This window comes from Microcaecilia unicolor, chromosome 9 (genome assembly GCF_901765095.1).
Source record: "Microcaecilia unicolor chromosome 9, aMicUni1.1, whole genome shotgun sequence".
Lineage (NCBI taxonomy): Eukaryota > Metazoa > Chordata > Amphibia > Gymnophiona > Siphonopidae > Microcaecilia > Microcaecilia unicolor.
In genome coordinates this window covers 73855198-73868383 of record NC_044039.1, presented here as the reverse complement: position 1 = coordinate 73868383, position 13186 = coordinate 73855198, and positions in this window count along the sequence as shown.

The window sequence follows — 13186 nt, the reverse complement described above, 5'->3', positions numbered from 1 at the left end:
TGGACGCTCGCCGGCGGGTGTGGCCAGCGGGTCCCTCTCGGGGGCGGCTCTCCGAGGGCAGACGGGCTAGCTTTCAGGACCATTCTGGGACCCTAGCCCTTGTTCGGGCTTCTGGGGAGCGCCCCCCGGTGGACGCTCTCCGGCGGGTGTGGCCAACGGGTCCCTCTCGGGGAGCACGGGGGCGGCTCTCCGAGGGCAGGCGGGCTAGCCTTCGGGACCTCCTGGGACCCTAGCCCTCGTTCGGGCTTCTGGGGAGCGCCCCCGGTGGACGCTCACCAGCGGGTGTGGCCGGCGGGTCCCTCTCGGGGAGCCCAGGGGCGGCTCTCCGAGGGCAGACGGGCTAGCCTTCAGGACCATTCTGGGACCCTAGCCCTTGTTCGGGCTTCTGGGGAGCGCCCCCCGGTGGACGCTCTCCGGCGGGTGTGGCCAACGGGTCCCTCTCAGAGAGCACGGGGGCGACTCTCCGTGGGCAGGCGTGCTAGCCTTCGGGACCTCCTGGGACCCTAGCCCTCGTTCGGGCTTCTGGGGAGCGCCCCCCGGTGGACGCTCACCAGTGGGTGTGGCCAGCGGGTCCCTCTCAGGGAGCCCGGGGGCGGCTCTCCGAGGGCAGGCAGGCTAGCCTTCAGGACCATTCTGGGACCCTAGCCCTTGTTCGGGCTTCTGGGGAGCGCCCCCCGGTGGACGCTCGCCGGCAGGTGTGGCCAGCAGGTCCCTCTCGGGGAGCCCAGGGGCGGCTCTCCGAGGGCAGGCAGGCTAGCCTTCAGGACCATTCTGGGACCCTAGCCCTTGTTCGGGCTTCTGGGGAGCGCCCCCCGGTGGACGCTCGCCGGCGGGTGTGGCCAATGGGTCCCTCTCGGGGAGCACGGGGGCGGCTCTCCGAGGGCAGGCGGGCTAGCCTTCGGGACCTCCTGGGACCCTAGCCCTCGTTCGGGCTTCTGGGGAGCGCCCCCCGGTGGACGCTCACCAGCGGGTGTGGCCGGCGGGTCCCTCTCGGGGAGCCCAGGGGCGGCTCTCCGAGGGCAGACGGGCTAGCCTTCAGGACCATTCTGGGACCCTAGCCCTTGTTCGGGCTTCTGGGGAGCGCCCCCCGGTGGACGCTCTCCGGCGGGTGTGGCCAACGGGTCCCTCTCGGAGAGCACGGGGCGACTCTCCGTGGGCAGGCGTGCTAGCCTTCGGGACCTCCTGGGACCCTAGCCCTTGTTCGGGCTTCTGGGGAGCGCCCCCCGGTGGACGCTCGCCGGCGGGTGTGGCCAACGGGTCCCTCTCGGGGAGCACGGGGGCGGCTCTCCGAGGGCAGGCGGGCTAGCCTTCGGGACCTCCTGGGACCCTAGCCCTCGTTCGGGCTTCTGGGGAGCGCCCCCCGGTGGACGCTCACCAGCGGGTGTGGCCGGCGGGTCCCTCTCGGGGAGCCCAGGGGCGGCTCTCCGAGGGCAGACGGGCTAGCCTTCAGGACCATTCTGGGACCCTAGCCCTTGTTCGGGCTTCTGGGGAGCGCCCCCCGGTGGACGCTCTCCGGCGGGTGTGGCCAACGGGTCCCTCTCGGAGAGCACGGGGCGACTCTCCGTGGGCAGGCGTGCTAGCCTTCGGGACCTCCTGGGACCCTAGCCCTCGTTCGGGCTTCTGGGGAGCGCCCCCCGGTGGACGCTCACCAGTGGGTGTGGCCAGCGGGTCCCTCTCGGGGAGCCCGGGGGCGGCTCTCCGAGGGCAGGCAGGCTAGCCTTCAGGACCATTCTGGGACCCTAGCCCTTGTTCGGGCTTCTGGGGAGCGCCCCCCGGTGGACGCTCGCCGGCGGGTGTGGCCAACGGGTCCCTCTCGGGGGCGGCTCTCCGAGGGCAGACGGGCTAGCCTTCAGGACCATTCTGGGACCCTAGCCCTTGTTCGGTCTTCTGGGGAGCGCCCCCCGGTGGATGCTCTCCGGCGGGTGTGGCCAACGGGTCCCTCTCGGGGAGCACGGGGGCGGCTCTCCGAGGGCAGGCGGGCTAGCCTTCGGGACCTCCTGGGACCCTAGCCCTCGTTCGGGCTTCTGGGGAGCGCCCCCCGGTGGACGCTCGCCGGTGGGTGTGGCCAGCGGGTCCCTCTCGGGGAGCCCGGGGGCGGCTCTCCGAGGGCAGGCAGGCTAGCCTTCAGGACCATTCTGGGACCCTAGCCCTTGTTCGGGCTTCTGGGGAGCGCCCCCCGGTGGACGCTCGCCGGCAGGTGTGGCCAGCGGGTCCCTCTCGGGGAGCCCAGGGGCGGCTCTCCGAGGGCAGGCAGGCTAGCCTTCAGGACCATTCTGGGACCCTAGCCCTTGTTCGGGCTTCTGGGGAGCGCCCCCCTGTGGACGATCGCCGGCTGGTGTGGCCGTCAGGTCCCTCTCTGGGAGCCCGTGGGCAGCTCTCCGTGGGCCGGCTGGCTTTCGTGACCTTTCTCTCCCCCTTGCCGGCTACTTCTGTGCGGGTCTATCCTTTCTGCGGGGCCCCGGAGCGCGCCCTCCGCGGCCGGTTATGACGGGCGACTGCCTTCTGGACTGGCCCCGTGGAGGTCCCTCTGAGCCCGGGCAGGCTTCTCGGTCAAGGCGCCCCTGTCGGCGGCGAGCAACACCAACATAGTAATCCGGAGAAACCTCTCCGACCTGTTGAAAGGAAAAGTCGCCCCCCCCCCCTCCCCTGGAGGGGAGGGTCTCGGCTTTCCTAGCCAACCCTGTGGATCTCCTGCCTGCCTGCAGGGAAGCAAAAAAACCCCTTTCCGACTTCCATAGCGGGCGCCCCCCGGTGGCCACATGCGGTATTGCTCCCGGTCAACACTTTGCTGAAATTTTGCAAAGAGCCATCGAGAGCACCGGGGATGCTCCCGCCGACCCTCCCGTTCTGTTGCCACGCGACCAAGGGGTGTGACGTCTCGTTGGTTAACGGTACACAGGCGGCACAGGTGCGGAGGAAAGGCGATTACAGTGTGCCATGGAGCAACGCAAAAGTGAGACTTTAACCTTATGTGAAAGAATAGAAGTGCTGAAGAAATTAAAAACCGGGCAGAGCCAGGCATCTATTGCCCGAGAATATGGCGTGAACCCCAGTCAAATTTCGCGAATCTTAAAGCGGGAACACCAGCTTCTGGGAGACTGGCGAAGCAACAGAAACCCACAACGGAAACGTAAGCGGGCGGGAAAGGCTGAGGAGGTTGAGGAGGCTCTCCTTCGGTGGTTTTCACAGGTCAGGAGCAGACAGTTTCCTGTAAGCGGTCCGCTGCTCATGGAGAAAGCTGGCCAGTTAGCTGGCTGTCTTGGGCTAAATGACTTCAAAGCCACTGTCGGGTGGCTGGAAAGGTGGAAAAGAAGGAACAATATCACATTTAAGAAGCAGCACGGTGAGAGGCAGGATGCTGATGACTCGGGGGCTGAAAATTGGGTGGTATCGGTCCTTCCTTCCATCCTGAACGAGTATGCACCTCGGGACATTTTCAACGCCGATGAAACCGGCCTCTACTGGCGGGCCATTCCTGATGGCACACTGGCATTCAAGCAGGCCACACCTACGGGAAGCAAAGCGTCCAAGGAATGACTGACCATCCTCCTATGCTGCAATATGGATGGGGGTGAGAAGCTGGAACCCCTGGTCATCGGGAAGAGCAAGCAGCCCCGTTGCTTCAAGAACGTGAAGCAGCTCCCTGTGTCATACCGGGCGAATGCCAATTCGTGGATGACTGGGGACCTTTGGAAGCAGTGGCTAAAGGATTTAAACACCAGAATGAGGGCACAGAAGCGTCCCATTTTGCTGCTCTGCGACAATTCTGCTGCTCACAATGCTCCTGCCAGGCTGTCTCATGTTAAGCTGGTCTTCCTGCCTCCAAACACTACCTCGCTGATCCAACCATTGGATCAGGGCATCATAGCCAATTTTAAAGCCCATTATCGTGCTCTTCTTCTAAGGCGTCTGATGGGCCTTATGGACGGACAGACTGGTGATAACAAACGTGCCATTGAACTGGCTCGTTCTCTGTCGCTGTTGGATTCCCTGCACCTGCAGAAAGAAGCCTGGAATCGGGTCACACAGGCAACCATCATCAAATGCTACAGGCGGGCACGCTTTTTCAAGGATGCGGGCAGGGACCAAACGGATGCAGCCATGGCCAGCGTGGCTGCTGACATCCCAGCCGGTGTTAGCAAAGAGCAGTTCCAACGATACGTAGCTGTCGATTGCAGTATACAGACAGCCGGTGACAGCACGGATGTCGAGCTCTGCGCCTGCAAGCAGGCAACGGCCACCGATGAAGCAAGCGATCAGATGAGCAGCGAGGCACTGATCCAACAACCTCCTGCCACTTTCGCTACAGCACTGGAGGGTCTCAGCACCATTAGGGCCTACCTGGAGAACACTGGGTGTCAGAGCTATGAACGATTTTACCGTCTGGCAGACTTAATCTACGAAACCCAAAGACACCGTAGTGTGCAGAGGACTATCACTGACTATTTTAAGAAAGCCAAATACCAGAGACTGTATCGAGTGTACATTTAATAAACAGTAATGTTCATATGTTTATCAGATGTCAAGTTTCTTTGGCTCACAACGGTTAAGCGCACGCTCCTGTTAACTGCATCTATTTCTTCGGTCCCAGGCCCTTGCACTTAAGCGGATTGCACTGTATTCTACTTACTCCTTTAACGAAAGACGCAAAGAAAGTACAAGTGACTTAACCAACTATCGCCCAGTAGCATCTATCCCGCTGACAACCAAACTTATGGAAGGCGTAGTGACAAAACAGCTCACTAACCACCTAAATAAACACTCAATTCTACACAATTCTCAATCAGGATTTTGATCGAACTACAGCACAGAAACAGTACTAGTAACTTTAATGAATAAATTTAAACAAACTATTGTAACTGGCAATAATATACTTCTCCTACAATTTGACATGTCCAGTGCCTTCGACATGGTCAACCACGGCTTATTATTACACATCCTGGAATACTTTGGAGTTGGAGGATTCCTAACAACAAGATCATACCAAGTAACAACTAAAGAGGTGACATCAGCACCATGGATACCCGAATGCAGAGTTCCCCAAGGATCCCCCCTCTCACAAACCCTCTTTAACCTAATGATACCCCTAGCCAAGCTATTAGACAATCAAAACCTCAACCCATACATATATGCAGACGATGTCACAATTTACATCCCGTTCAAACATGACCTAAAGAAAATCTCCAATGAAATAAACCGCCACTAGCAACATCTCCTTTCCTTGTAAATTAATTTTCACTCCCACATACCTCCCCTCTCGATCCTTGAATAGAGGTTTGGCTTGGCAAGCCAACGCCTTGTGAATCAAAATTGCCACCCCCCTCTCCTACCCATCGCTGGCGAACAGTACATCTCCTCCTCTCACTGTCTTTTTAATTTTTCATGTTCCTCCTGTGAGAGCCTCGTCTCCTGGATACAAGCTATATGGGCCCCATGACGCTTTAAAGCCTCTAATATTTTTGTCCGTTTAATTGGTGAGGTTATCCCGCAGACATTCCACGAGACCAGGCGCACTCCTATTCCCGCTAATCTAGCCAGGACTCCCACATGGATACCAAACAGCGTTTCTTTTATGATCTCCCCAGGGACAGCCAGCCCCCCCCCCCCAAGGAATCTTCCTCCCTCAGCACAACATCTAAGATCCTTTATTCTGCACCATTTCTTATGCACACTGTTCATCATTCTCTCACCTCCTACTCTAATTGATTCTTCCCCAGTACAATAAACCTCATTACCCCCCCCAACCCTCTCCCCTTCCCCACCCTTCTCCCCCCCTCCCACATCCCCTTCTCACCACCCAACCCCTTATTCCTCCAACCCATTCTACAATAGGTCTAGAGTGACTTCTGTGCTTGTGACTCCTCTTCCCCCTGAAGCAGTCAAAATCCCACATAACAACCCCAGCATATTAATGACAGGAACAATACATTACTGAACAGTGACAGTACCTCCCCTTAGCAGATATCAGCCTTCTGTGCTTACACATACAGATTTCATTTGCCGGTACTATCAGAGTAATCATCTCCCCTTTTATTCTCAAGTTCTTTCACAAATGCAGACGTCTCTGCCAAGTTTTCATATGATTTCCAGCCTCCTTCATGTTTGATCTTTAGTATCGCGGGGTAGAGCAGCATAAATTGGGCTTTAGACTCGTGCAGTTGGCAGCACAATGGAGTGAACTGCTTCCTGCGTTCCTGCAGCTGCGCTGAATAATCCTGAAAGATTCTAATGTGTTGTCCATCGAATTTGGTTGTTTCTCTCTTCATCCGATAGCCCCGTAGTATCTCCATTTTGTGGATATAATTGTGCACCTTCAGAATTACCGCTCTAGGTATCTGGCGGCCATCTTGTTTCCTCTCCACGTGGTGCACCCTCTCAAGACAAAGCAGCCCCGCATGGTCTGACAGCGCAAATTCTGATTTTAGCCATTTTTCCAAAACAGTCCCCAGCATCCCTTCTCCCACCGATTCTGGCAGGCCTATTATCCGCAGGTTCGCTCTCCTGGATCTGTTTTCTAAATCGTCTATTTTAGATGACATCACTTCAATCTTCGTGGCCATTTGCTTCAGGTACTGCGCCACCGGGTTAGTCACGTCTTCCAATTCTGAAACCCTGCGTTCCAGCTCACTCGTCCTATGCGTTGTCTCTGCTAATAATGTCTCTATATTTGTTACTTGGCCTGATAGCCATTCCCACTTCGCCTCCATCGCCTTCTCTACAGCCATCGTTAGCTGAGATAGTTGCTCTGCTGAAAATATCGGCCCCTCTGGCACCTGCTTGTTTTCCGCGGTGCTTTCTGCTGCCCAGGGCTTTTCTCTCGTTTCTGTCCTCTGCTTGTCATTGGTTTTGCAGGCGTCTCCAAAAATTTGTCCATCAGCCAACAGTTCTTATAGTGAGTATATCTCCGTTTCTTATAGTTTTTTTTTTTTTTGGGGGGGGGGGTATAGAAGTAGAAGGCGTTGGGGCCCCAGAGAGGTTGAAAACACATCTCACTCCCTCTAAGCATCACGTGACTCCGGACCCAGCATTTTAAATGATATGAGGAATGCTTAAAATGTGATAAAGCACATGCTCTTTCAGGTTTGAAACATACCATGGAGAAAAAGGTTGATCAAATCAAAGGTGAAAAGGAGCAGAAAATAGCTAAGATTAAAAATAAAGCTGATTATTTTGAAAAAAGATGTGCTTCTTTGTATTCGGTAGTTCAGCCCAATGCTCCACCTCCTGATTATAATGCAGAGGATAACACAGAGGAAGATATAGCAGATATTTTTCTATCATGCAGAAGGGGGATTAGTAGTAAAAATCCAGATGTGTTTCCAATCTGTTTCAGGGACACCTCAGAAAAAGAAATCACCTGCTTTTCCAGATACAAGAGGTAAATCTGACGGTGTGGCAAGAGAAAATAATGCAACATTTAATGCAGTGGGCTCAGCCTGAATCTATACAGGCAGGAGCGGAGTCAGAAAGAAGGAGAAATTAGATCTTACCTGCTAATTTGCTTTCCTTTAGTCCCTCCGGACCGGACCAGGATTGGACTGTTGGGTTGTGCCCGCCTACCAGCAGGTGGAGACTGAGAAAAAACTCTGACTCTAGAGAGCCAATAGGAGCCCTGGCCATGTGACCTTAGCCTCAGTATTTGAATAACAAAGCAGGAAAGAAAGAAAGAACTTCTGTGCCGTATGGAATCCTAGCAGCCACAAATTCCTCGGCAAAACCGAGTACTAGAGCTCACCAGCAACTCTCACCAGAGAAGTGGTATGACTCACTTAAGGTTTCATATATATTCCATCAACTGAGCTCACCAGCAACTCTTGGCAGAGAAGTGGTATGACATATTTAAGGCTTTATATATATTCCAGCAACTGAACTCACCAGCAACTCTCACCAGAGAAGTGGTATGACCCATTAAGGTTTTATATATATTCCAGCAACCGAGCTCACCAGCAACCACCAGAGAAGTGGTATGGACCACGCAAAGTCTTTTTTCTTTTTTTTTTAAACATTCCACGTGTGGTAAAGGAACGAATACACTTCCAAACTTAATAAAAGAATCTAAAGAGTTGACAGAACATGGGAGGGGCCTGGTCCGGTCCGGAGGGACTAAAGGAAAGCAAATTAGCAGGTAAGATCTAATTTCTCCTTCCTTAGCATCCCTCCGGACCGGACCAGGATTGGACTGTTGGGAAGTACCAAAGCAGTAATCTTACGGGAGGGACAGACATTGAGAATGTGGTAGAGTCCCTGAAGACACCCAAACTAGGATGAATACGAAGCCAAAGCTTGACGATCCAAGAACCGCCAATAAACTAAACAGAATGACTACAAAGCAAAAAAGCCGAAGCTGAAAAGTCCAAGCGACGCTGAACATTGTCCCCTACCGCATCAGTGCAGCGCAAAGGACAGAGAGACTCGAGAAAAAAAACGACTGAAAGAAAGATGGCAAAGGTAGAAGCAGAGCCGCCTGGAAACAAAAAACTGCAATGAATCTACCTCAGCTGAGAAAGTGGAAACCGAGATCCTGAAGTACAATACTCCAGATATCGTAGACTATTGCTGACCTAGCAACAGATTGGAAGTATGTAAAGCCTGTCAGTGAGAAAGTACCTGATCACTAGAAGCTAAATAGGTAAAAACAAGAATGCAGTTAAATACTATGCGGAAGAAGAAGGTACCTAAATCCTTGCTGCAAACTAGACTGAAGGTCCAAATAAACTGACAGCCGCTGCAGTTACCCAACATGAAAAAAAAAACATATCTCAGAGCGCAATTCAACTGAGAGAGAAAGAATCATCTGTAGCTGTTGCCTCTGCAAGCAGATCACCTGAGACTCTTGTCGTAGACCCCAATTAGTGAAAACGGGAATAAATCAACAGTAGACACTTGTTAGTACCTTTCATCTGTTAGATACATATAGAAGTCCATAAAACACTACACAGTTCCAGGAACAACATGTATAGAATGTTTGTACGTTTAGGAATCTAGCCAGGTGCTCATGGTCTGGATTGGCCGTGGACAGAAAGGTGGGCTCAATAGGACCTTTGAGCTTTTCCCAGTGTGGAATTACATATGTACTTATGTAGTAGAACTATAAATATACATATATATTTTCACAGATGCAGCCATCAAAAAACTGGTCACTGTGTATATGCTCCCGGCATACTTGCAGGAAGAATGCTCAATCTCAACCACCAGACCCAAGTGCTGCACTAGTGAGAATACAGAGGCCAACTGAGCGGAGGGATTCCATCAGAGATAAATATCTGGATACGAGACAGCATCTATCTCTGCCGCTGACAAGTCTTTTTAGCAAGAGAGTAAGCGAGGCACATGGAAGGTCAGAGCGAAAAGAAGTAGTTCTAGAACTGGGACCTCCCCTTAAGGTACTATCCATTGAGAACTCCCAGAAGTTTTTTTTTTTTCAATGGTCACGAAATTGACGGAGTGAAAAGCTGCCAAAAAGACTACCGAGACTCCAAAGAGAATGAAGAAAAAATTCCTTCTTGGGAGCTAGAAAGTAAAATTTACTCTGCAAAATAGAGCAAGGTAATGGCCGAAGGCCCAAGAACATCCAGAGAAAACAGAAAGTGGGACGCTTGTAGAGAAGACAAAAACAGTCTGCGCCAACTTGACTAAACAATGAGAGAAAAAATAGAAACATGCTATGAAATCTAATGAGATCACACGAGAGCTCAAAAGAGATCTCAAATGAGAGACCTGGCTACATGCACCCCATAACCTAGAGTGTGCCCGAAATGCACCACCCGTTGCTTGACCTGACAACTCTGCCAATAAGACTGTCTGTAATGAACCAGACATCTAGGAAAGGATGAAACGAGGAGACGTTGTTTCATGAGCGCCGCTGCTACTACGACCATAACTTAAGAAAAAAGTGCGCGGAGCCGACGCGAGACCGAAGAGCAGGGCAAGAAAACTGGTAATGAGGACCTTATCATCCTCGTATCACGGACATTACTCCTCCTATACTGAGATGTACTAAGATGTACCGACCCACATCCATAAGAAATGAATGTGGTACTTGCAACCTGGATTGACCACAACTGAGAACAGGATGCTGGGCTTAATGGACTCTTAGACTTTCCCCGTATGACCATACTCATATACTAATAGCAAAAATGCACAGGAAGTGAAAGAATCCCCTTCCAATTGAAAGGAAGGTCTGGAATGAGGACATATAGAATGAAAGTGAAAGGATCACCATATGTTGAGCGTGGACTGAGACACACTGGCCTTTAATTTTACCGGATCTCCCCAAACCTCGTATCATGTCATGCCTCCTTCCTCACTGAGATGTACAGAGATGAACAGATGCACACTCACAAGATATGAATGTGGTATTTGCAATCTGGATTGACCCAATCTGAAAACAGGATGGGGACTCTTGGCCTTTCCCATTATGGCAACACTTATGCCCTTATGGCAAAAAATGCACAGAAAATGAGTGAATCTCCTTCCAAGAGATAAAAACTCTGGAGAGAGGAAGAATAAAATGAAAATGAAAAGGAATAGACTTGGAAAATACCTATTACGGAAAAGGTGGTGAATTTGTGCCACAGGAGACAAGACTGTACCTGACGTCAAGAAAGCTTGAAACAAGACCCTAAAATCTGTAAGGAAGAGAAAGGGATAGCAGATGTTATGGATGGTCATACTGGACAAAACCAGAATGTTTACCATGTACCCAGGCTGAATAGATAGAGGAAACAAAAATACAAGTAGATGGCGTGAGGACCTCCCACTATCCTTAAGTGGGAGAAAATGCAAATTGACCTGATAACTTTACTCCCTAAGTGGACATATATCTTGTAAGTCCTAGAAGAAAACTAAGATAACACATGAGAAACTCCAAGACAGTTGGAAAGTAGAGAAGATGTGAATAAAACATGCCTTCTAAAGCATCTGAGAAAACTGGGTGCTCGGTAGACAGGACTGAGTCTCCTAGAATATGAGAACCATCTGAACCATGTAGCCTATGCAGCTGTCATCTGCTATGCCAAAGAGAACGCATAGCCATGAAAGAAAATTGCTGAAAGGAAGTAAGACCTTATGTCCAGAATTGCAAAGTACACAACAATTGAGTATCAGACAATGTATTTCATTGCACATGGCATCTGAACCATACAGCCTACGCTCTAGAGAACGTTTGTTAAGATCTTAAAACACTGTATAAGAACATAGCCACGGAGGAAAATTTCCTGAAAGGAATTAAGATCTTATGTCCAGCATTGTAAAGTACCAAACAATGGCACCTGAACCAGATAGCCTATGCCATAGAAAATGTTTGTTAAGTTCTTAAAAACACTGTATAACATCATAGCCATGAAGGGAAATGCTTGAAAGGAGCTAAGATATTATGGCCAGATTTGTAAAGTACTAATCAATTGACTATTAGACAATGTAGTCCTATTCACCAGGAAATGAGAAAGACACAGAGTGACACACACTGGACCTCCATAAAAACTGCGCTAGACAATAGCAAAGACCTTTCCTCCAAACATCACACACAAGGGAAAGGAATAGGAAATTGGTTATTTTGGAGCTGAGATATAATTTAATTCGCCCCATTGTCTAAAACAGAGAATTCCCGACTGAGCTGCACTTTGAATCAGAGTCTTGCCAAGAACAAAGAAATCGCCAACTGAGCTGCACTTTAATTCACAACATTGCTAGCAACCAAAAAGTCCCCGACGGAGAAAAAACAGAGGGAAAAACAAAATGAGCGCCATTCGCATCGTAGCATTTCTTTTTTTTTTTTTTTAATAGCTTGAAAAATACATGTAAAAATTAATTGCGGGGAAAATATACTACCAATCGCCCCAACTACCGGAGAAACAATATCTCCTTTCCATTGCACAAACAGCCAAACACAGTAAAAGCAGAAAAATGCTGCCGCATCAAGGGAAATTGCAGCTGCAGGCAAAACAATGGCGGCCAAGCGCGCCAAAATGAGAAGAATAAAGTTCGGGGGAGGAAAACCACTGACCACACCGACGAAGAAGCAGGAAATCCGTGCCGCTGAAAAACAGATAGCCTCCGATGCCGCACAAAACATGGTTTAGCCTCTGGCCCGACAGGAACTGTCAATACAGCTCCCAAGCTATACAGACCTGTCCAAGAGCGAGCACGCGCTTAACAGTTCGCGCCTCTCTTTTTTTTTTTTTTTTTTACAACTAACCGCCGCTAACAATGCCGGATAGCAGAGGAAAATAATGAAGATAACAAAAAAAACACCGATTAAAGTCACAGACGCTGACTTTTCACTTTTTTTTTTTTTTTTAAAATAGCTCCGCCAGAAAAGAAAATAAAGACTCTTCAAACAGAATAAGACAGAAGAGCTACCTGCTCGTTATAAGCCTGGGGAAAGCAAAAACTACTTCCTTTAAATTCCTTTCATTTGAATTAATTTTTAAATTTTCTTTTACTTGATTTAATTCTTTAAAAACAGCTGCCTATTAAAAGTGGCTGCCTCTCCCAAAGACGGTACACCTTTCCAGAGAAAGGGACGGCCCTTCCCTGCTAAGCCAGGGAGATGGGGAGGAAGGGGGGTGGACTCGAGACACCCGAGTTTAACACCCCAGAGGCTGTCAAAGAAAGAAAAGAAACCCTGTCAAGCCTCTAATTACGATTCCAGGCACAGAAGAAGTATTATAAATATATCTGTAATATCTTATAGACAAAAAGAGAGAGAGAGAGAGACTAATGGGCTCACTTCCTACCTGCTGGGAGACTGAGAAAATACTGAGGCTAAGGTCACATGGCCAGGGCTCCTATTGGCTCTCTAGAGTCAGAGTTTTTTCTCAGTCTCCACCTGCTGGTAGGCGGGCACAACCCAACAGTCCAATCCTGGTCCGGTCCGGAGGGATGCTAAGGAATGTATTATGATTGGTCTCTTAATGAGCTGCAAGAAGTATATGAAAAAGCTAACGAAATTCATGACACAGAAGTAAAGGGTTTACTTAAAGATTTGCTGACATGGGCTGATTGTAAAAGTGTTGCCACTTATGAGAAATTAGAATAAGCTTCTTTTCTGATACTTTTTCCCTTTCTTCTGATTCAGCTCCTTCAAGAGTTCTTCTTAGCTTCATTATCTCCTCTCTTTCCACTGGTTTTCTACCTTCACATGGTTCTATGTGCTCCCTATCTTCCACTGCTGGAGGCATGGGGC